The sequence below is a fragment of the Notamacropus eugenii genome, chromosome 7, assembly GCF_028372415.1.
Source record: "Notamacropus eugenii isolate mMacEug1 chromosome 7, mMacEug1.pri_v2, whole genome shotgun sequence".
Taxonomy (NCBI): Eukaryota; Metazoa; Chordata; class Mammalia; order Diprotodontia; family Macropodidae; genus Notamacropus; species Notamacropus eugenii.
The window spans coordinates 106138663-106164377 of NC_092878.1; positions in this window are offsets into that span (position 1 = coordinate 106138663).

A 25715-nucleotide genomic window follows, 5' to 3' on the forward strand; every position below is an offset into this window, starting at 1 on the left:
AATGCAAATAATATTAAATTATGTCTCTTTCCCTTGCTGCTAGCCTGCCTGGTTTCAGCTCCATGGAACAAGATGCCCCTGTCCTGGTACCCTCTGATGTCTTCCCTCTTGTGTTGTCTCTCCCTTCAGATTAGAAGCTCATTAAGGTCAGGGACCACCTTTCCTTTATTAATTGTATCTCCAGCCTGTAATCAGGAAAAGTTAGATTTTTCCCTCTTGTTGAATGGAATCATGTTAGGTTTAATAGATAAATAGCTATCTGTGCCTGAGACAGAAGACCTGGGTTCCAATGTTACCTCAAGCACTTACTACTAGTTGTATGACCCTCTGTTGATTATTTCTTGTTTATCCTGTACATAGCTTGTTTGTACAAAATTCTCTGTATGTTGTCTTCCCATTGGAATAAGAGTTCCTTAAGAAAAGGGACTTTTTGCCTTTCTTCGTATCCCTTGCTCTAGCATGACAGGCATTAATAAATGCTTATTGGTTGAATGACCATGAGTAAATTACTTCATCTTTCACACCTCCAGTTTCTTCAACTCAAAATGAGGATAATAAAATAGCAGTTACCTCCCAAGGTTGTAGTGAAGATTGAATGAGAAAATATATGTAAAGTGTTTTGCAAACCTTTAAACCTTTTACATATGAGAGCTATTATTATCCTCTCATTAGATCATATAGTCCTTGAGGACATGTTCTGTGTTTCATTTCATCTTCACAGGACTTTGCTCATAGTAGGTACTTAATAAAAATTGGCTGAATTGGGGTGAATTGAATGACAGAAGCTGCCTAGAACACCCAGCAAAGAAAGAGAAAAACTACTAAAACTCAGGTGATTCTATATGATATTCTTCATGGGGAAGATTCTTTTAGTGGTTTCTGCCCTTGACTTTGCTCTGTTCAAGAGTTTTATCAATGACTGATAAAAATTATCTGTGTAGATGTCATACTTGTCAGATTACATGAAGCTGAGGGTATGCCAGAGATGGGATAACTAATATAGTGAATGATAACCTTAGGATACAAAAAGATCTAGACAGGCTGGAAAAATGGGTTAAACCTTAGAAGTTCAAGTTGAAGAAGACTTACCTATAGACGACGACTCAAGGAAGTAGTTTGACTATCCACGCAGGAAAAAGCAAGTCGACGAAGAATGTCTTTTGTTCCATGCTATTGTTCCATGAACAACCTATGAGTTTCTCCATCAGTATAAATATCTTGAACCAAAATTCCAAATACAATGAGCTAAACACAGAATTGTATATGAGAAGGAGAGCATGTTGAATTGTAAAGTTCATTTAATGAGTCTAAAACTTTTCCAGAAATAAAGGGTCAACAGTTTAAACACGAAAATTGCTCTGGGTATGGTGTGTGGTTGCAAGTTAGAACATGATGGTATTTTAAACAGTGCTTAGAACACTACAGTCTACAAAGATTTGAAGTCAAGGATCATCAAGAGGGTCATGGGAAGGTTAATAGTGGGTGTGACTGGACTGTAGCAAATCATAAACAAGAAATTACACAGAAGTGGTATAAGAGGTATTTTTTGAAAAAAAAGTGTGACTAAAAATTAAGATAGATTGGTCATATGATAAAGCAAGGGATAACCAAGGGAAAACTCTAATGACATCTTTGAGATGTCAAAAGAACACAACAATGGCCCTCAACAGTAGGTTGACTCTCATGGTAAAATTATGACAGGACAAGATGGAAAAATGCTGTACAGGATGGGCAAGTATGGATGACTTGTAATTTGCATAACTTTTATTTTAAGTTTCAGATAGTTATTCATCTATGAAACCTAACATGATTCCATTCAATAAGAGGGAAAATCTTACATTTCTTGATTAAATATGTAGTTGACAGGCTAGGTTTTGGAAGACATTCTTTCTGAAAATTTGAAAAAATAAAATTTTCATTTAGAATTCTGGGACTTTTGTTTTTCTGTTTGCAATAATCTTCATGAACAGAATTTATATTGACCAGTGGGACTTGGCTTTTTTCCAAGTTTCTCTATTATTCTTTCTGTTCCAGCTCGCATTATGAATGGACATTTCTAGATGCAAGATACGTAAAGTTAATCCAATATTCCAACTCTGATGAACACAAAAGGAGAATCAAGTTCATGTTCTTGAATATCTGGCATAGTGTGGCAGTTTTTGTGGCTGATCAGGCATTGGGGAGTTGGTGTCTGTGTTCAATCATGGCTGGCTTCTTCCCTCTGTCCTTTTTTATTTCAATTTTCATTTTCAATTCATCTGTTAAAACTAATATGATTTTGTGAAACATGCAGGAAAAACATAACATTTTCTGATTAAATACACAGTTGGGAATAGAAGATCTTTTAGAAGATCATCATTCTGAGTAGTTTTAAAAATTAATAATTTTCATTTAGAATTTTGGGCTTTCTTTCTTTCTTTGCTATAATTCTCAATAACTAGAAGAACTCATTCTGATCAGTGGGACTTGGCGTGTTCTACCAAAATGGCTTGGGTTTTTTGTGCCCATTTTTAAAAATCAAAACTAAACATTTCTAGATATGACATACAAAGCTGCTCTAGTACTTCTACCTTTGATAAACATAATTAGATTGTGAAGCCACTGTAATATTGGGTCATGAAGCCCAGAAGCATAATTGAAATATTGGAGGACAGAATCAAGATTTAAAATTTTCCCACTAGGCTGAAATGATGGGTTGAACATAATATGATGAAGTTTGAAGGAGATAAGAGGTCTATGAATGAGAAAAAATCAACTCTATAAGTACAGGCTGGGAAAGATGTGAATAGGGAATAGCATACGTAAAACACTTAGGAGTTTTTGAGAGTTGCAAATTGAAAATGAGTCAGTGATGTTATATTTCGGCTAAAAAATTAATAACCCCATCTACTTTACTTTGAAATGCTTTGAACTCTATAATTCTGTTTGGGAGTCAAAGATTCTATTGATCTCCTCCTTTTCTTTCTTCTCCTTCTCCTCCTCTTCCTCCTCCTCCTCCTCTTTCTTCCTCTTCTTCTTCTTCTTCTTCTTCTTCTTCTTCTTCTTCTTCTTCTTCTTCTCCTCTTGCATCTCCTCTTTCTCCTCTCTTCTAATAAATCCATTGTGGAGGTAACCTCATGAAAAAAATGAGAATAAATGTATGAAATAATGTTTTTCAGTTATATACAAACTTCTTCATCTGTTCTACAGCATATAGGAAAATGCTCATTTTATTTGGTGTGTGTTAAGGTAACAATGAAAAAAGAGAAAAAGAAATATATAAATAGCTTTCATAATGGTGTTTGGGAGCCTTGAATATATAAACTACTTTGTTTCTTCTGTCACTTTTGTTTTCCACAAAAATCTGGGAATTTCTAGGTGATTAAATGGGCATTAACATTTATTAATTTCTACATTTTCATTTCTATTTCTGGTTTTGTTTAGTCACAGAGTTTTTTATTTTTTTAACAATATTAGGCCTAAAGATTTTTCAATGGTTCCCTTGTTCCCTAGACATTTACTGACACTATTCTGAGCAATTTAATATACTATTCATACTATTCTGCAATCTTTAGTACTTATGGCACCATTAGAATGTTTTTTAGACTATCGTTGTGTACTCTCAAGGGATCTGGGAACCATTAAATGGGAACCACTGGACTAAGGAATGGGGTTGTTTTGTTCTATATCAGTGAAAGATGGATGCCCAGATGGATGAAACTGCAGATACTTGCCATGGTGAAAGAAATACTGCCTTGTTCCCTCCTTATCTTTTTTGTTGACTAAATCCTCCCTCAAGTCATCCCCCATCATTCAGTTGAAACTACTCTCTCAAATGTCACCAGTGCTTGGGTTTTGTTTATTTTTTGGGTTTATCAAGCACTGGATTACTATGGTCATTTACTGTTGTGTATTATGAACGCAAACTGTTCCATTGATTCACTAGTCTATTTCTTAGCAAGTACCAGACTGTTTTGGTGATTATCATTTTGTAATACAGTTTGAGAGTTGGTACTGTTAGGCCATCTTCCTTCACATTTTTTTCATTGATTCCTTGATATTCTTGATCTTTTTTTTCTTCCAGATGAATTATGTTACTATTTCTTCTAGCTCTATAAGATAATTTTTAGTAATTTGACTGGCACAACACTGAACAAGTAAATTAATTAAGGTAGAATTGTCATTTTTATTATATTGGCTCAGCCTACCCATGAGTAATTAATATTTCTCCAATTGTTTGGAACTGTCTTTATTTGGGTGAAAAGTATTTTGTAATTGTGTTCATATAGTTCCTGGGTTTGTCTTGGCAGGTAGGCTCCCAAGTACTTTCTATCGTCTATTATTTTAAATTTATTTTAAATGGAATTTTATTAAAGTTATTTTAAATGGAATCTCTCTTTCTATTTCTTCTTGCTCTACTTTGCTGGTGGCATATCTCTAAATGCTGATGACTTATGTGGGTTTATTTTATATGCTACAATATCACTAAAGTTGTTAATTGTTTTGAGTTTTTTAATTGATTCTCTAGGTTTCTCTAAGTAGACTTTCATATTGTCTGCAAACAGTGATATTTTTTACTCAGTGCCTATTCTAATTCCTTTAATTTCTTTTTTTTTTTTGTCTTATTGCTGTAGCTAACATTTCTAGGACAATATTCAATAATAATGGTGATAATGGATATTCTTACTTCACCCTTGATCTTACTGGGAAAGCTTCTAATTTATACCCATTACAGATAATATTTGCAGATGCTTTTAGAAAGATATTATTTACCACTTTTAAGAAAATCTCCATTCATTCTTATGTTTTCTAATGTTTTTTAATAGGAATGAGTATTATATTTTGCCAAAAGCTTTTTCTGCATCTGTTGAGATAATAAAATTTTTTGTGGTTGTTACTTATATGGTCAATTATACTGATAGTCTGTCAAGAAAACACCATATGAGGTCGTGAGAAAAAATATAACTGAACAATAAGGAAAACAGCAATGATCATAATGCATAATCTTTATGAGATATTGCTAGTATTTTATTTAAATTTTTTGCATCACTTTTCATTAGGGAAATTGATCTATAGTTTTCTTTCTGTTTATGTTCTTTTTTGCATCACTTTTCATTAGGGAAATTGATCCATAGTTTTCTTTCTGTCTATGTTCTTTCTGGTTTAGGTATCAACATTATATTTGTGTCATGAAGGGAATTTTGTAGGTCCCCTTCCTTGCCTATTTTTTCCAAATAGTTTATGTAGTATTGCAATTAATTGTTCTTTAAATGTTTGGTAAAATTCACTTATGAAACCATCTGGTCCAGGGGATTTTTTCTTAGAGAACTCCTTGGTGACTTGTTCAATTGCTTCTTCTAAGATAGGGTTATTTAAGTATTCTACTTCCTCTTCTGTTAATTTGGACAATTTATGTTTTTGTAAATTCATCCATTTAACTTAGATTTTCACAGTTATTGGCACGTAATTGGTCAAAATAGTTCCTAATAGTCGTTTTAATGTCAAATTCATTGCTGGTACATTCACCTTTTTCATTTTTGATGTTAGTAATTTTGTTTTTTTTTCTTTTTTTAAAAATCAAATTAATCACTTTTTTTCTGTTTTATTGGCTTTTTAACAAAATCAAGCTCCTAGTTTCATTTATTAGTTCAATGGATATTGAACTTTTAATTTTTATCCTTTGATTTTCAGGATTTTTAATTTGGTGTTTAATTGGGGATCCATGGATTCTTTCTTAATATTCATTCTTCTTGCACACTCTGAGGCATTCAGTTATATTGATCATTCACTGATTCTTGAAATTGACCTTATACTTGTTCTATCACTCTACACAGGTCTTTGTCTTCTTGGATGATTTCTCTTTTTTCTTCTACATTAAAAAATTCAGTCTTTGGGTTTTTACTCATTTCTGTACTCTAATTAAATGAGCTAATCTACTCTTATGGCGTCACCCACAATCTTCAAGCATATGATTCCCAAATCTTCAGTTGCAAAGTCTTCTCCAAATTCTAGTTTCGTTTTAAATTGTCTATTGGACACTTCTACTTGGATCTTCTCTTGTCACCTCAAATTCAATCTGTTGAAAATCATTTTTCTCTATAAACTAAGTTCTTTAAAAAACCCCAAAAAACAAAACAGTTCCTCAATTCTGTGAATGTCAGTGGTATTTTCTTAATTACCCAGACTCAAAAACTCAGAATCATTGATTTCTTCTTCTTAGCTCTGTATGTAGTGCAGTAATTAGAGTAGTAGGTCTGGAGTCAGAAAGACCTTGAGTTCAAATCCAGCCTCAGACACTGAATAGCTATGCAATCCCAGGCAAGTCACTCTGCCTCCCTCAGTTTGCACAACTATAAAGTGGAGATAATAATAGCACCTACCTCCCAGGATGATGATAAAATGGGATATTTGTAAAAATATTATGCAAAACTTAAAGGACTCTATATATGTTAGATATTATTATTATTTTTATTAGCATACCAAATAGCTTACTAGGCTGAATTGAGTTTTCCTTGTAATGACTCTCATACCTATCCCTTCCCTCAAAACAGAATTTCATGACTGAAAGGGACCTCATAGCCAATATCTGAATAAGAGCATCTTCTGTAACATCTCCAGCAAGCTGTCATACAGAATCCACTTGAAAACTTGCAGTGATGGGCATCCTATTATATCCACTTGCAATACATTCCACTTTTGCATAATTAAATTATCAAGAAATTTTTGCATATGTCAAAGTAAAAATCTGTCCTCTTGATAAATTCCTCTCATTACACTCTCTGTCAAGAACTAGGACCAAGTTCCTTTTCCATATAATAGTCCTCAAAATACTCAATTGTCCCCCTTAAATATTCTCCTTTCTGAGATAAACATTTGTTCCCAATTACTTTAACTGGTCTTTAGCATTACCACCAGAAACAATACCATCATCAGATCAGTCAATTAACAAGAATTTATTAAGTTCCTGTTATGTGCCAGATTAAAAAACCAAAACAAACAAAACCTGTTTGTGTCCTCAAGTAACTTATATTCTTCTCCTTTTTCTTCTCCTCTTCTTACTCCTCACTTTCATCATCTTCATTATTTTCATCATCTTCTTCATTGTCATCATTTTCATCATCTTTATCATCATCCTCCATTGTCACCGTCACCATCACCATCATCATCTTTCATGTATATAAGAATGGAACTAGAGAGGTAGTGTGGTGAAACAGAATGAGTGCAGGACAGAGTGAGAGAGACCTATATTTGAATCTCCATGCTGACACTTATTAGTGGTTATCGCTCCCAAATATCCCCTAGTCGTGGCATCAGTCAAGCAACAAGCATTTATCAAGTACATAATACGTGCCAGGCACTCATTAAGTACTGGGGATACAAAGAAAGGCAAAAACAATGCCTGCCTTCAAGGAACTTGCATTCTCATCACCATCACCATTGTCATCATTGTTTTCGTTGCAGTTACCAGGCTTCCTAAATAGTACTGTCTCCAGTCTGTGAGACAGAGTAGGATTCTTATGGAGAGGTGAATTCTTTTCACGGCTATTGCCACTACCTTAATTTAAGTCTTTATCATTTCATGACTAGACCAAAGCAATAACCATTTGTTGCCTCTGTTCACCCTACATGAACACAGGTGATGTGGTAGACAGAGCAATAGACCTGGAATCAGGAAGACGTGAATTTGAATTCAGATACTTACTAGATGTGAGGCTCTATGCAAGTCACTTAACCTCTGCCTGCCTCCATTTCCTCATCTATAAAATGAGGATAATAACATCTACCTTCCAATATAAAATGAAATATTTTGTAAGGTGTTCTGAGAACCTTAAAGTGCTGTACAATGGCTATCATTATTTCTCTATTACTTAATCTTTCTAAAACTATGCTGTCACCAATTAATGAAAAAATCTCTGACTTCCTACTATGTAGAGGTGAAAGTCCAAATTCCTTATTTTTATATTCAAAGCCTCTCAAAACCCCAATCTCCCCTCTCCATCTTCATTTCCCTACTGAAACCCTCCTCTCAAATCAAATCAATCTACTAACAGTGCCCAGCACACACACACAATTTGTATTGATCAGTGGAATTCAGTTTTGCCCTTCTTTGTTCAGGACATTTCCCTTTCCTGGAAAGTATTTGTCTTTCCCTGTCTAGCTAACAAATAGCCTTCCTTTGAAGACCTAAGCTGAATCACTTCTCTTTTGTATAGACTTGACTGTGTGGTATGATGAAAAGTTCACTGGAATGGAGTCACAAAACCTTCAGCCTACATTGGACAAATCCCCTTATCAAGTTGTATTTTCTTTTTGGAGACTGGGTCTCCCTATCTTGCCTAGCCTGGAAAGTTTGGTAGTCACTCACTGTTGATTAGCATGACAATTTTGATTTATTCTTTCTCTGACTTGGGTCATTTTGCCCCTTCCCAGGGAGTCTGGTGACTCCCCTCCTCCAAAAGGCTCACCATACTGGTGACAGATTTGGTGGCCAGCACCCAGCAGGCTTAACTCTACTGGGGTTTAGAGCTCCTTGGCTCAAGAGATCCACCAGCTCAGCCTCCCTAGGAGTAGGGACTACAGGTGAGCATACCTGACCCCTGGCAAGCTCTCATATGTAACATGAAGAGTTTGAACTCCATGATCTCCAAGGTTCCAACTCTAAACTTCTTAGACTCCTAGGCTACCACAACACATAGTTATCTTTCCTTCCTTTTCTAAAGACCTTCAGCACTTTCTGGTTGAAAGATATATTTTTAAAAATTGTCACATACCAACTTTTGTCAGAAATTTTAAAAAATTGTATTTGTTAATTTGATTCTAAGTTTTGAAGGCAAAGTCCGTATCTGCTCATTTTTTATTACCACCTTCTTCACTTGCCCCTCATCTTTTTTATATACAGATATAGCTCCCAGCACAATGTTTGCACATAAAAATACCGAATAATATTTGGCTGATTGTTTGATTATGTGAAATCCGTTGTAAAATATGTAAATCAGGGTAAAATGAGTCATATTGTTAGGCTTTAGACCACCAGGCTAAATGAGCCTCAGCACTAGGGGTGTGGTGAGTCATGGATGCAGAGTGAGGAGCTTAAGTCACAAAATGCTTCGTGAAGTTTCCTGGACACCAAATAGCTCTTTAAAAAAAGACACTATGATGAATCCAGCATAAATGAATCAGAACATATGGATTAAATTTACCTTGAAATATACAGAGTTTTAAAATCTAAAGAGGAAAGTGCTTGGAAAAGAATAGGTTTCCATTTATGTCATATCCAAAAGACTGAAGAAAAAAATATCTTGAGACATTTTGCCAGAGGCAAAAATGCTCTTGGATTCTCTTACCCACGCAAGACTACATCTTAATTGTTTGGTTGGTTCTATTAGGTTATAAATCTGTTGAATAACACGGAGATATTCAGAATGATTTTGTTGGGCTTTTGCTCTTCATTCAATGCTACAGCAACATAATATTTGCTTCTTTTATTTATTCGGGTTTTAAAATGCCCCTGCATTTATTAATTATATTACTTTACTTTTAGCCAGAATTGTTCTAGTAATGCATCACCGATTTATAGAATTTTGATTTAAAGAGACCATAGAGATTTTCTAGCCCAACCCTGAAATTGATCAGGAATACTTTCCATAGCTTCTCCAAAAAGTGGACATTTAGCTTCTGCTAGAAGATCTCCAGAGATGGCAAACCCACCATCTCCTGAGGCAGCCAGCCCTTTCCACTTTTAGATGGCTTTAATTGTTAGGAAGATTGTATCTCCACCAAGCTGAAATATGCCTCTCTGCAACTTTCTACCCCTTGTGGCTAATTCTGTTTCTGGATCCAAAAACTCCATGTGACATCACTTAAAGACAGCTTTCATTCTCCCCCTGGAAGTTTTCCTTCAGTATGTGTTCATATGACATGATCCCCAGTTCTTTCAACTTTCTCATTACTCTTCTCTGATATGGTGATATCTAGTCTGAAATGTGACTTCCAGAAGGAAACATGTTAGTAACAGTTTGAATATCAAATCAGATTCTCAGATCAATCTGTGGTCTCACTGAAGTAGTGCAGATTGCAACCCAACAATATTTGACCATTTCATGTGACTCATCCATCTCTTCCCATAAGTCTACCTCAGAAAGTCCCTTCAGTGATGTTTTAGCTTCATCTGAATATCATGATGCTATCAAAGTCAGGTAAAATTTTATGATCTTGAACTTACCTTGCATCTTTCTCTTTTTCACTCACACAACTACCATGCTAGTTAAGACACTCATTTCTCTTCACCTTGACTATAATAATTATTCCTATTCAATCCCTTTTCCACTTCTCAGTTTCCTTTGCTGGATCTTCATTCAGGTCACATCCACTAACTATGGGAGTCCCCCAAGTCCCTGCTCTCAAGAAGTTTACATTCTTACATTCTACTGGACAAATGTGTGTGTGTTGAGACTACATTATGCACAGTAGACTTTCTCATTAGCTCATCAGGTGACCTCATCAGCTTGAATGGGTTTAATTATCTTCACCATCTAGATGTTTTCCATAACCATTTCCAGCTTGAGCTTCAATCTCATTGACAATTGCTGTTTGCACCTCTAAAACTGCACCTCTGGGCATCTTGAACCCAATATGTCTAAAAGAGAACTCATTTTCCCCTCCAATTTTCCCGCCTCTTCTCAACTTCCCTATACTTGGGCAGGTCATTTAACCCCAATTGCCTCATCCTGGGTCATCTCCAGTCATCCTGATGAATACATGTGGTCACTTGATTCAGATGGCTCTGGAGAAGAAGTGAGGTTGGTGACTTGTACAGCCCTCCCTCACTCAAAACAAAGTCAAGTGCAAGTCATGTCATCATTTCTTTTATGACATGGTCTTCTTTGGCAACAAAGGATGAACACACATTACTGTTGAGAATATCCCCATCCTTCTAGTTGTCTAGGTTTGCGATTTTGGTGTCATCCTCCACTCCTCACTCATACTTACTAAACATCTAATCATTTGTCAAGCTCTGTTGATTCTACCTTCTTAACATTTCTCATAGACACTCCTCCCTTCTGACATTGCCACCCCTGGTGCATGCTGTCACCACTTCATTGACTATTAAAATGATCTTCAGGTTGATCTCTGTCTCAAGTCTCTCCCCACACAAATCCATCTTCCACTTGGCTGCCAAGTGATTTTTAGAAAAATCTTTAGATCTGATCACATTACTTGCCTACTCCTTCTACTCCAGTGGTTCCATATTACCTATAGGATCAAAGATAAAATCCTCTGTTTTACACTGAAGTCCTTTATGGCCCTTCCTATATTTCTTGACTTTTTACACTTTATTCCTTTTTGTACATGCTGCAATCCAGTGACATTTTACTCTTTGCTCCTCCTTACACACAAAACATTTCATGATTCTCTACTTTTTTTTTACTGGTAGTCCCCATGTCTGGAATGTTCTTTCTCTTCTCATTCTCTCATTCACAGAAATCTGGCTTCTGTAGAACCCTTCAGCACTCACTTCAAATCCTCCCTTCTGCAGTAGGCTTTTCCCTTTCTCGTCCCACTCCCTGTTAATGTCTTCTCTCTGAAATTGCCTTCCATTTTGCTCGTATGCATTTTGCTATTTTGGTATGTTGTTTCCAATCAGAAGGTGAACTTCCTGAGGGTCTTTCTTTGTATCTAAAGTGCCTAGCCTTTGGCACATAGTAGGAACATTAAATATTTATTGACTAAAAGACTACCTTCTTCAATCCATCCTCCACGGAACTGTCAATATAATCTCACTACAATGATTCCCTTACTCAAAAGTTTTCTGTTGCTCTCTATTGCCTATAGAAAAAAAGTACAAACTCTCTATCTTGAGTTTATGCAATCTGACTTTAATCTATCTTTCTAACTTATCTTTCCCATTACCCTTTATATTCTGTATTCTAGATAAATTAGACTACCTTTTTTTTTTCAAACCCAACATGTTATCTGTTGCCTTCATTCATACAAATCTTTTCCCATGTCTGGAATGTATCCCTCTTTATCTTTTGATATATTTCTCTTTCTTCAAGACTATTCTAAAGTCTCATATTCTATTCAAAATAGTCTTTGATCCCTCCTCTCTCCCTAATTATATTTATATATATATCTTATATATATATCTTATATTTTTCTAGAAGACTTTGTCTTTATCTCTTCTCTTTATCTGTCATATTTTCCTCTTTTTCATGCTTTTTTTGCATAACAAATTCTCACTACTCCTCCCTCAGTAGATTGTAAACTAAACAGCAGGGACTATGTAGTTTTTAATCTTTGTCTCTCCATTCCCCAGAACAGCAAGTATTTAATAAATGTTGGTTTAATTGTATATATGTATATATACACATATATATGCACATATATATGTATATATATATAGATATATATTTTCTTTTTCTATGTAATTGGTAATGATGGGTTGTTTTCAATTGTGGAAAAATTGAAATTAACAAGGCAATAACATAATTAACTTTAGACAAGATAAGAAATACATTTTTAGTAAAGAATTGCTCCTTAGGCATTTAAAGCATGGAACATTCATTCTTTCTGCTGCCTTCTCAGAAGAGAAAAGAAACAGCATCTTGCTCAGTGCCAGTCTTTCTGTTAATGCTGTGTTTTCTAATCCATTTTCAGTCTACATGGCTGTGATTGTTATCTGTTTTTTCCTTCAGAATCTGCAGCACAGTCTGGAAGGAATCCAGGACCACACACACACACACACACACACACACACACACACACACACACACTCCTTATAGATGACAATATCTTATAGGGAAGAGAGAAATTGAATCCAAGTATTTAAAATTAAAGAGAAAATAATAAGAAATAAGGTGTAGTTATGAGATGACACCCATTTCCTTCATGACTAGCGGGATAATTCTAAGATAAAGGCAGTCAGTAGGAATATGAGCGAAAAAATGAATACAAGTTTCTGTTGAAACTTTGATGGATCTGCCATTGTATTGATGGTTGTTCTTGTCATTGGTGCAGATCACTGTACCCCTCTCACCATTTCTCTTCTTCATATTCAATTCTTGTTCTCATCTGTATGAAAATACTCTGGGAAGGAAGATGTCACTAAGAAATGAGAGGTAGCAATTACCTCATGCACTCATCTCTTGGCAGCAGTAACGATCATACCAATGGACAGAGAAAGCATTGTTTGATTTCACAGGTACCAGGGACTCCCAGTCACTTAGGAATGTCTCCTCTATCCAGATGCTCTTGATGTCTCAAATTCTACCATTGAAGTCCTGGCTTTCTTTCTCTCTTCCTGCTTTCAAAGGACAAATCCTCCAGGGAAAGATAATACATTAAACCAATTCTCAAGAATGTAAGAGTGATTTGTCAGATTTAGGAAGGTCTAGGACCATCTGAGACCACTGGCATGCTGGGTTAAGGAGGAGGGAATTTAGAGGAAGAGGGTGAGAGGTTTTTTGAAGATACACTTTACTTGTTTCATGATTTTGCTAAGGGTTAACTCTGCTTGGCAGAAGAACTGCATTCTTAACTGTGGAAAGAATGTCATCATTTGTCTTTTTTTTTTCTTTCAGTCATTGCCCTAGCTGAGCAGTTGATGTTTCCACTGTCCTCAGCCTTGGTCAGACTGCAACTGTGATATGTGCTCTGTTCTAGGGGCCACATTTTAGGAAAGGCATCAGAAAGCTGAGGATTATGCAGAATAAGGTAATGAGGCTGGTGAGGGGCCAGTTAAGTGTGTTCCATGAGGACCAGTTAAAAGAATTGAGCATTTTTGGTTCAGACAAGTCGAGACTATGAGTAGACATGGTGGCTTTATTCAAGAAATGGAAGATTTTTCATCTGGAAGAGACCTTAGGTTTGATTAGATTAGCCTGTGAGGGAAAAAAAATGGAAGGCATAATGGATGAAAATTACAGATGGATAGATTTTGATTGTACATAAGAAGGAATTTCCCAGCAATCAGAACTTCTCCCAAATGTAATTAGTCACTCAAGGATGTAGTAATATAGCTAGGTGGTACAGTAGATGAAGTACTTAGCCTGAAATAAGGAAGACCTGAGTTCAAATGTTGCCTTAGGTATTTACTAACTATAAAACGCAAGGCAAAAAACTTAGTCACTCTCTGTCTGTTTCCTTAATTGCAAAATGAGGACAATAATGGCACTTACCTCACACGGTTGTTGCAAGGATCAAGTAAGATAATATTTATAAAGCTGTTAGCATGGTGCCTGGAACATAGTAGGTGCTTAATAAATGTTTGATCTCTTCCCCAATTCCCCATGAGTGATAACCTATGAGGAAATCATGGATCCATTTGAATATTTGGGCATCTTAATATTTTGATTCTATTAAGGGTTAGAAACTATTTATTCTTTTACAGAATTGCAGAGTCACAAGGAAGGTCATATTTTTGTTGTTCAGTCATTTCAATTGTGTCCAACTCTTTGGGACCTCATTTGGGATTTTCATGGCAAAGACACTGGAGCAGTTTGCCATTTCCTCCTGCTGTTCATTTTACAGATAAGGAAACTGAGACAAACAGAACTGACTTGCCCAGGGTCACACAGCTACTGTCTGAGGTCAAATTTGAACTCAAGTCTTCCTGATTTATAGGCCTGGTGTTCTATTCATTGTGCTACCTAGCTCCGCACAGGTCATATAGTTCAACCTATTTCTGTACAAGAATTTTCAGTCTTCCATTTAAAGACCTTTTTAGAATGCTGCCCAATACTTTGCAGAGCATTCCATTTTTATGTAGTTTCAGCTTGCTTCTCTGGAGCATATGCTAATTTCTCCTACTCTTGCTCTCTGGAGCCAAGTAGAACAAGTTTAAGCCCCTAAAGAGGGCCTTATGATAATCCTTCAAATACTTAAAGATCGATATCTTATTCCCACAATTCTGTTTCTTGCCACTCCCCTCCCCCCCTCCTGTACACCAAACATACTTGGTTCCTCCAACTGATATCTATATGCCACGGATGCTTTCTAACAAGAAACTATGGCACCTAGAAGTGAACACAGTACTGCAAAACTGGCCCATTAGGCGTAGGGCCCTACAGAGAACACTGATCTTCTGAACTTTATGCCTCTCAATGAATTTTGCTGTTTTATGATTGTTTTAGCTTTACTGGATGCCATACAGCATAAGCCTATAGAACACTAAAATCTCCAGGTTACCTTTTCTTTTTTTGGTCTCCAGGGCTTGGGAATCCATGACCTTGAGGTCACATATGTCTCTCCTGATCCTCAAGTGTAGCCCTTTGACTGAATCCAAACTTCACAGAACAAATCCCCTTCATAAAAGAATTTGTTCTGTAAAACCTGACTCAAGTCAAAAGACCTCATCCAAGGACCTAGACGGTTACATGTGGTCTTAAGGCCATAGGTTCCCCACCCCTGTTGACTTACAGAAACAACTGAAACAACTATCTAGTCATGTTGCCCCTTTCTAGTACTTAGGGACAGATAGACAGTGCAGTGCATAGAGTGCTGAGTCTGGAGTCAGAAAGACCTGAGTTGAAATCTAGCTTCAGACTCTCACTAAGGGTATGGCCCAGCAAGTCCCTTGACCTCTGTCTGTTTCAATTTCATCAGCTCTAAAATGGAGCTAATGATACCATCTATCTCATAGGGCTGTGCTAGATATCAAATGATATATGGAAAGTATTTAGCACAGTACCTGGCACATAGTAGTAGATGCTTAATAAATATGTCTTCCCTTATATAGGTTGGATTGGTTTTTTGAGTCCAAGTACAGAATTTTACATTTTTCTTTATTGAATTTCTTATCGTTTCTTATCATTTGGCCAATATTCTAGCCAATTGGGGTCTTCTTTAATGGTGAGCTAGAGCTTTGTGCCAAGGTAAGCCTTTCAAGCATGCCTTCTATTGTTTTATCTATGTCTTTGATGAAAATGCTCAATGGTACAGGGCCAAGAGCAGATCTCTGGGCCCTCTATCAGAAACTTTCCTCTATGTTGACATTGAGTCAATAATGTCAACTCTTTTGATCAACCCTCCAAACAGTTTGAATATATGTAAGTATATGACATCTAGGCTACACCTCTCCTTTTGTCGCACAAAGATGAGTTGAAAGAATTTGCCAAATGTTTTGCTGAAATAGAAATGAACTATATTCATAGCATTCTGATCACCCAGTCAGGTAACCTTGTCAAGAAAGGAAATCAGGTCATTCGCACACGTTTCATTCCTGACTAAACCCTGATAGCTCTTTCCAATCATGATTTCCTTTTCTAGGTGTTCCTAATCCATTCCTTTAACCTCATGCCTTAGAATTTTGCCTGGAATAGAAGGCACACCTGCATCTGTTATTTTCAAAGGTCAGTGTGACTGACTCAAGCTGTTCACTTAGAAAGAATAAACAGCTGCACATCTTTAGAGTTGGCCTACGTAGACTTCTTATCACTTGAAGGAGATAATAACATAATTGATTGAGCACTTCATTAGGCATATACAGGCCTGCTCAACCAACAAGCTTCCATAGTAGCCCAAAATGTCATGGGAAAAATACTGTGTGGCTTCCCTGCAAGGATTTATTACAATTACAGTTGAGACTGATGACGAGATGTTCAAGGAGGTGCTTGATTTGGAGGAGATTAAGACATTGCCATTAAGACACTGCCATCCTCAAGGAGACCCACAGTCATAGAATTTTAATCATAACCACTAGGTGGATGACTGCTTTTAAGATATGTTATAATTATTTCTTTCATGTGGATATTATGATCTTCAAGTTCTCCATACATTTATTCGTGATTCTAAGCACACAGGAACCAAGCAGGAGACTCTGTTGGATCAGAATGTGATCTCTTTGGTGCATGGCACCAGGAATGATACTATGGGCTTCCCTTTGGTTTTCTGTTAATAAAACCATCAAGGTTGCTGAGGTTGGGGAAGGCATAGAGAGTCAGAATCCATTACTCAAATGGCCACATGAGAATATTTTACTACCTGTCTATGGTACCAGCTCAGAAAAACATGGAAAGGAAGAAGTAGTCTAATACTTGATTTTGCTATGAAGAACTCAACTTTTGGGATTATAGTAGCATGAAACCTAGTCCATTTTATTCAACTTCTTTATTTTATAGGTGAAGAAACTGCCAGGGGATAGAGCCCCTACTATAAAATGCTGATGTCCTGGAAAAACAGAAGGTTGTCCATTGGTAGAGAACCCTCAAGAGTGATGATAACATGATTCAGCCTGGGTTATCTATGGGCTATCCTTTTCCTGACTCTATACCACTTCACTGGCTTTTCTCTTATGTCTCAAATGTTCTTCCTCCTCTCTGCTTCCTAGCTTTCTCCTTTCCTGTTATTCATCATTCTCAACGACACCAGGAAGGTGATATCTTGACTTGCAAGTGAACTGGATTTAAGTGAGGCAGAGCTGTACAAAGTCCTCAGTCTTACTCTCTCCTCCATCAGAGACCAGTGGCAAGGTGGGTCAAGATGAATGACTTCTTAAAATATCATCTGCTACATTGGCTTTTCCCCCACCTCATACCCTTTCCTTTGAGATTACCTCCCTTTTGTACTGTATATATCTTGTATGAACATGGTTGTTTTGAATGTGGTTTCCCCCCATTACCCTCTTTGAGAATAGAAACTATGTTTTTGCCTCTCTTTGTATCTCCAGGACTTAGCACAGTGCCCATTATGTGTTAATGAATGCTTGCTAACAAGCAGAACTGATGCTGCAGGTCACTGGGTTTGAGAATATCTGCTTGCCCACTGAGAGTATAGAAATAATGATCAGTTACAGCAGAAGTACCTGGATGATCTGGTCAATGAATGGTCTTATAAAAATAGTGGCATAGTTAAGGATGCCGGGCAATACCCGATAATGCTAGCTTCCAGGTAAACTGATCCTCATATGGTAGAGTACATGAAAGGTATCCTTTTTATACTAGTTTGATATTTGATAAAAAACAACAACACTGTGTCCTATGAATTCGGTCTACTATATATAACAACTATGGGATGTTATCCCATATGCACTGGCATATCATCTGTGTAGCTGGAATAATTTGCATGTAAAGCTGTGCTATGTATAGTTTGATAGAGAGTGAATAATGTTTATTTATGGCATATACCTTGCCTGAAAATTTTGTTTAAGGAAAAAAACAGAAGCATTTATTAAGTGTCTACTATGGGCTAATTGTTTTTAAAATATTGTCTCATTTGAATTTCACAAAAATCCTGTGGGACAGGTGATCTTATTTTCCCCTTTTTACATTTGAGAAAACTGAGGCAGAGAGAGTTTAAGCAACTTGTCCAGGGCTACACAACTAGCACGAGACAAGATTTGAATTGAGATCTTCCTGAATATACTCTAACCACTGTGCAAGCAGGAGAAGGATGCAGCAGGCATGTAACTATGGGGATGGCCCATTCTCCCATGCTTTTCTTAACAAAGGTCATGGATGTTGTTTGAAGAGAACAAGGGCCCTCCCATGAAGTCTTATGTCCAGGGCATCCAGGATATTAGCATTGAATAGAGGAGAGTGGAGAGATTCCTGGGAATAAGAAAGGAGCATGTATGCAGAGATAAGCAAGACATCCCACAGGACCGTAGAATGTTACTCTAAAAATATTGATGACAGAAACAATAAGGGCAGCAGCTAAGGCAGCAATCACTGCTTATTAGAACTGAAGCATTTGTAAGAGAAACGGCCTTTGAGTGGTGCTGGAACCTGAGATAACTGGACATTAAGAGGCTGGGACAATCAAGCTGAAAACCTTGCAGAAGCATTCTTTGAGGAACAGGGATGCTATCATCATGGAAATCCCCCCCTCTTCCATGCTGGTGGCATCCTCTATTAGTGTTGTGAATGTTTTTCTGCCATCATTAAGACTTGCCTTTCTGGAAATAAGAAAGAATGGTGGCCTATACTCTTGTTAATCAATAACTAATCAATAAACTTTTATTTGGCAGGAACTGTGCCAGGAACTGTGCTAAGTACTGTTAACTGTTGCTCAGAGGTGACACCCATTTCTGTTCTTGACATGTTGTAATAAATACATTTTACATTACATTTCACATTCCAGCTCTTACTTGGAGTTTCTTGTTTGCAGCTGAGCTGAATCATACATCCCTAGGGCAGTGTCAAAAATGAACTAAATTCAGATATTTACAGGCTTGTTTCAATGAGGCCAAAACATGAGTCCTACCAAGGTTACCGAAAAGGAGCTCTCCCAAGATTTAACCTGGTACCAGTAGAATAGAAGGGCTTGGGTGCTCCAGTTGACATTGGTTCCATTGGATAAAGGGGCTCGTCTAGGGTTGTTGTTGTTTGTAGATGTAGTTTATATTTTTACCTCCTTTATTAAAAAAAATTTAATTAATTTATTTGTTTTCAGTTTTCAACTGTCACTTTCAGAAATTTTAAAATTTCTACCCCTCCCTCTTCCCTCCCTCCATGAGACGTCAGGCAATCCTATATGGGTTCTACACATATATTCTTTATTTTAAAAATTAATTTATTTGTTTTCAGTTTTTTACAATCACTTCCATAAGTCTAACATTTTCTCCCCCACCCTCCCTCAGATGGCTTGCAATCTTATACATGGTTCTACACATACATTCTTATTTACCACATTTTCACATTAGTCATGTTGAATAGAAAAATCAAAACGAATGGGAGAAATCATGAAAAAAACCCAAACCAAAACATAGCATAACACAAAAGAAAATAGTCTGCTTTATTCTGTGTTCCAGTTCCATAATTCTTTCTCTCGATGGGGATGGCATTTTGCATCAAGAGTCCTTTGGGAATGTTTTAGATCTTTCCATTGCTGTGAAGGGCTGAGTCTATCAGAAATAGCCTTCCCGTACTTCTTCTGTTACTGTGTATAATGTTCTCTTGGTTCTACTTATTTCACTTAACATCAGTTCATATGAATCTTTCCAGGTTTTTCTGAAGTCTGTCTGTTCGTCATTTGTTATAGCACAATAATGTTCCATTATATTTATATACCACGACTTGTTCAGCCATTCCCCAATTGATGAACATCCCCTCGATTTCCAGTTCTTGGCCACCATAAAAAGAGCTGCTATAAATATTTTCATACATGTGGGACTCTTTCCCACTTTTATGATCTCTTTAGAATATAGTCCTAGAAGCCATATTTCTGGGTCAAAGGGTATGCCCATTTTTATAGCCCTTTGGGTATCATTCCAAATTGCTCTCCAGAGTGGTTGGACCAGCTCACAGCTCACTAACAATGAATTAGTGTTCCAACTCTCCCACATCTTCTCCAACATTTATCGTCTTCCTGTTTTGTCATGTTAGCCAATCTCATAGATGTGATGTGCTACCTCAGAGTTGTTTTGATTTGCATCTCTCTAGTCAATAGTGATTTAGAGCATTTTTTATATGAATATAGATAGCTTTAATTTATATTTTCTTAAGGAAGTATAGGGTACGTTGTTGTCATTGCTGTTTGGCGATGGTGGTGGTATAAGCTGCCTGTTTACATATATATATACACTATGTACACACATATGTATTATAGTAGTGTTTAAACCTAGGGAACATCACATAACTATATTTGGGGGTTAGACAACATGGGCTATCCAGTTATTGGAGTGGTGATGAATATTGATGGATATAGACTGTCACCAATAACTGTAGATTTTGGGAATGCCTATGGACTGTGAAGATGGTAGCTTTGGAATGACTTTATACAACATTGTTGATGTTGTTTGGGGGTTGATAGTATAAAATACTGGAGAAGGTATTCAAAAAGAACAATGGAGCTCCTATTTTGTATGAAACCTTGAAACTTTTCCACTTTCTCAAGAGTTATCTGGAGAGTACTGGGAAATTAGTTCCAGTGATGTCTACTTCTTATCAAAGAGTAGTTAAATAAGATAAACTTCATCACAGAGACTGCTGGATGAACTGTTGGAGAGGGAATCATCCTCTTCTTTGGTTCTTCAACCAGAATTGCCAAAGACAAGTTCAGTCAGTTCCATCAACTGTGCCATAGTGTCAGAGGAGACCCATGATGAGAGACCATGATTATTTTCAAGAGACCTCATACACTTATATATCAAGAAAGCCTTGGATATCTAGAATTTGTGATGGAAGCATGGCAGATGATAATAAAAAGAAATGTAGATCATCCCAGAGACTTTCAGGGATCCTGACTTGGACATTACAAGCATTTTGAAGATAGAGTACTCCCAAGTCACAGGACACGAATGTTTGAAGATATTAACTAGCCAATTAAGTGACACTAAGAACCAGGGTTTATACTCAGGTCCTAGGACTCCAGATTCATTTTTCTTTCTAGGCTACCTCCTTTATCTGAATCAAATTTAAAAAAAATTTCTTAAGAATGTGGATTAGTTACTGAATGATTCAGGTTCTGCATGCCTCTTATGATAATTAGGCATACCCACAACAACAACAAAAGCTGCAGCACAACTTTATGACCCAACACATGGATGAGTGAATTTTTTTGAAGAGTTTAGACAGTTGACATTTTGTTGTTTTTGTTTTAGTCCTATTTTTTTTTTTATTTTTTTGGTATCTATTAGAAGGGAAGATCACCTAAGTGTCATGGAGATGGCCACAGTAAGGTGGAACAAGCTGATACCCAATACAAATGAGGAATTTCAGAGGAGATGCATTGTAAAGGAGGACACCTGAATAAAGAGAAGATATATGCTGGTTATCCAGCAAGAATGAGGATAACTGAAGCGTAATTCATGGATTCCAATGATACCCAGGCTGTGCTAGGATAGACTTGACTCCGACCAGACTCTAGTACTTTAGTAATAATAATTGTGATAAATAGAATTTATGTAGATTTCAACATGTGCAGAGTAGGCAGCTAGGTACAATGGATAGAATGCTGGGCTTAAAGTCAGAAAGATTCATCTTCCTCAGTTCAAATCTGGCCTCAGACATTTACTTGAGTAGCTTCTTGACCCAGTATACATGATGTAACCCTGTTGTCTCAGTTTCCTCATCTGTAAAACGAGCTGAAGAAGGAAATTGCAATCCACTCCAGTATCTCTGCCAATAAAACCCCAAATGCGGTCATGAAGAGTCAGACACAATTAAGATGACTGAACAGCAATAACAATTTTTGCAAAATACTTTATATATAAAACTGCTTATCTCCATGAGGCAGATTTCTAAACTAAGGCTCAGTTTCACAGTAATTTTGCACTCAGAAGGATAGTTATGAAAATGCTCATACCTATTCTCCCAGTAAGAAATCACAACTTTCTAACAGAGCTCTCATCTCTCTTTCTTGGCTTCCCTTGCACCCTCATTTACAAACAAAGGCATTCCCAATAACATAAGAGCACAGTTGAACACAGATGTTTGAAATAATGTAAAATCAGGCAAATGCATTCTTTAACAGAGTAGGAAGACCAAAAATGGAAGTAAGGTTGGGGCAGGGTTGGGCCTCCTGGTTTCTCTGGCTCTTCTTGACTGGCTTGTTTTTCTCAGTGCTTCTACTTCTGGGTCGATAAAACACACATACATATGCAGTCATGCATTCCTCCCAGATTGTCCATTTAGATAGAGGTCATCCATCATAGTCTCAAGGAAGGGAATTACAGATGTGGCAGACACCAGCTGCTGTCCCAGTCGTGCTGCTGCCTGTAGGATGACTATGACTTCCTTCTTCTTCTCTCTTCATTCTTCACTTCCAGAGTCCCCGAACACTATGCTACTGCACATAAAAACCGAACCAAACTAAACAAAGTAAGGCAAGACAATATTTCCTCCCACCCTGTCTAAAGATGAATCTTGGATTAGTTTCCTTTCTTCCCAAAGTGAGAACTGCAGATTCTAGGGGGTTTTGTAGCCAGTAAACCCCTTCACCATGGGTTGTTACATTCATGTTATGTCATCTGGTCATCCCCAAAGTCCTGGGAGATATATATGTCTAAAGGTCATAGAGCTGGGAAGTTTCTGAGTTTGGATTTGAACTCAGATATTCTTGACTGCGACTTTAGCACTCCAACAATTCTATCACCTAGTGACCTTAGGTTCAATATTGGAATGAAGGAGACACTCAACAGTTAACAAAAGAAGATTTACTTAGGGCTATTTAAGAAGGACATCATGAGTTAGTTCAGTTGAGACAGGATCCCCCATCCCTGATTAACCCATCATGGTCTGTCAAGTATCAGGGAGTTCCTAGAGATCTTAAGTGGTTGCTTTATACTCAGGTGACCAGAATTAATATCAGCAGCCTGTGTTAAAGACTAAAGAGTGCATTGAGCCAATTAAGTCTCCAGCGTGGTTTCAAAATCTTTTAAAGAAACACAAGCCTAACTTCCATTGAGGGAAGAGGGTTAGACCATTCCTCCCACTGCACATGTCAAAGGGAATAAGAAGAAGGTCTCATTTTGGATAGATCTTATGTGACAAATCAATAGAAGGATATGGATTAATGAATCACTGAAGCATTTCTTAATTGCTTGCTATGGGCACAGCACTGTGCTAATAATTCTGGGCATAGAATAGAAAACAGCCCCTATTTTCAAGGAGCTCATATTCAACAGTCGAGAATTGCCCAGGGTAAGAGTTGGATGGACACCTTGTGATTTAAAGAAATAAGATTCTAAATCAGACGTTCTCAAGCTGTGATTCATAAACTTGATTTTGAAAGTATTTTGGTGACTGTTTCAATACAGTCAGTATGCTCTGTAATGTTATGTATTTTATATATTTAAAAACTTTATTTGAGAAGGGATCTATAGGCTTCCTTAAGCTACTGAAGGGGACCGGGGCATTTTTAAATTTTTTTCAGCCCACATATTCATTTGGAAACATTTCTCCCAGATATAAAGTAAGCATCGGTAAGTCCTGACTGTACAGACCCTAAGAGGGTAGGGATTCAGCCTAGAGATTCAGGCTGTGTGTATTTGGGTAGCTCTAGACATGGAGAGTCACCCCACCCTCATCTGTGTCAGAGACTTTGAACCAAGACCTTCTTCAAACTCTGGGTCTTTCATTTTCCTTCCCTGAGTACCTACAGGCATAGACTGGATCCTCACCACTGAACACAATGCCTGGGAACACCAACAGGGCATCAGCAAAGGCTTAGAGTAAAGAACTCCTAGCCTAGAGATCTATTGGACTATTTGGATATTAGAACAGAAAATCATGGCAAGTATGAGTCTTGAAAATCAGTAACAGGAACAAGATAATGAATTGGGATTTATAATCACAGGGATAGCTAACTGTTGCAACTCGTTGTCTGTTCTCTTCCTCACTGCAATATTTCAGTGATTCTCAATTTCCTTGGTGTGAATGTATCCCACCATTGATGTGGATTATACCTTAATTTCAGGGCTTGTTGTGATGTGACCCCTCCCATAATAATAATCTGGTGACCAGTCCTTGGGGGTTGCTCCTTTCCCAATTTATCCAGGCTAGTCCTCCAATAAGAGCAAATAAATACATATGTTGCCTAGTCCATACACAAATTCTTCCACCTTTGGGATTTCTGCCAGAACAAAATCTTAGAGAGTCTCGGGTCATTTTCAAGCCACGATGAGGCGTCAGAATAAGTCCAAGGAGAGAATTCTTTAAATAATGATGTTCAAATTGCTGAGACAAAGCACTAAAGATTTGTCAAGGCCTGTAGAAAAGATTATTCCAGTAGCTTAGCCTGTGTAAGAATACAGAGTGCCCCCTAGACGAATGCATTATTTCTAATTTTTAAGCTAAATGGAAGTATCTGTTCTGGCTATCTTAGTTCAGACAACTTGAAATTTATCTTTATATCAGTCTTTTATTCTTGTCTGAAAACTTCAAAGTTGAAAGCTAAAGGAAATACTTAAAAAGAAAAGTATTTCTATCCACAGTAGTTCCAATATTTCTTTGCTTAAGTGGATAAATAATTGGGGATACTGTTTTGACTGCTAGATTTGAAGTCAGAATTCCAAAAGACTCAGGATGGAAAACACTATCCACATCCAGAGAAAGAACTATGGAGTCTAAATGCAGGTCGAAACAGACTATTTTCTCTGTTTCCCTCCCCCCCTTTGTTGTGGTTATTCCTTTGGTTCTGATTCTTCTTTACAACATGACTAATGTGGAAATATGTTTAATATGATTGTACATTTATAGCCTATATCAGATTGCCATGCATGCCATTTTGGGGAGTGGGGAGGGAAGGGAGTGGGAAATTCAGAACTCAAAAACTTATAAAAGATGTTGAAAACTAAAAATAAATAAAGAAAAACAAAGAGAAAAAGAGAGAAAAATAGATTCAAGTCAGAAGGCCTGGATTGAATTCCTGGGTCTACTACTTAGGAACAATGAGAAGTTATTTCATATTTTGGGTTTGAGTTTTCCTCCCCTCTAAACGAAGGGGAATGCATTAGATAATTTCCAAGGTTCCTTCGACCTCTACTTTCTTTGATCTTTCCACTGGCCATTTTCTTTGTTTATTTAAGATGTCATTCTTTCAGCCTTAGCTTCTTACCATCTTCTATTTCACTGCCCTTCACTCATAATAGCAAATAACAATGACTGTATAAATAAATCCTAGCAACTCCTTTTATTTGTCAGTCAGGATAAAAATACGACTGCAAATGAATGACTGTTTCAAATGGAAGCAGGGTTATTTTTAAGGACTCCAAAGGAACATTTATATGATGCCACTCCTGTAGATTGTGGAGAGCCTGTATGGATTCCACGGCTGCCTGGAGGGTGATTTCGGTGCTT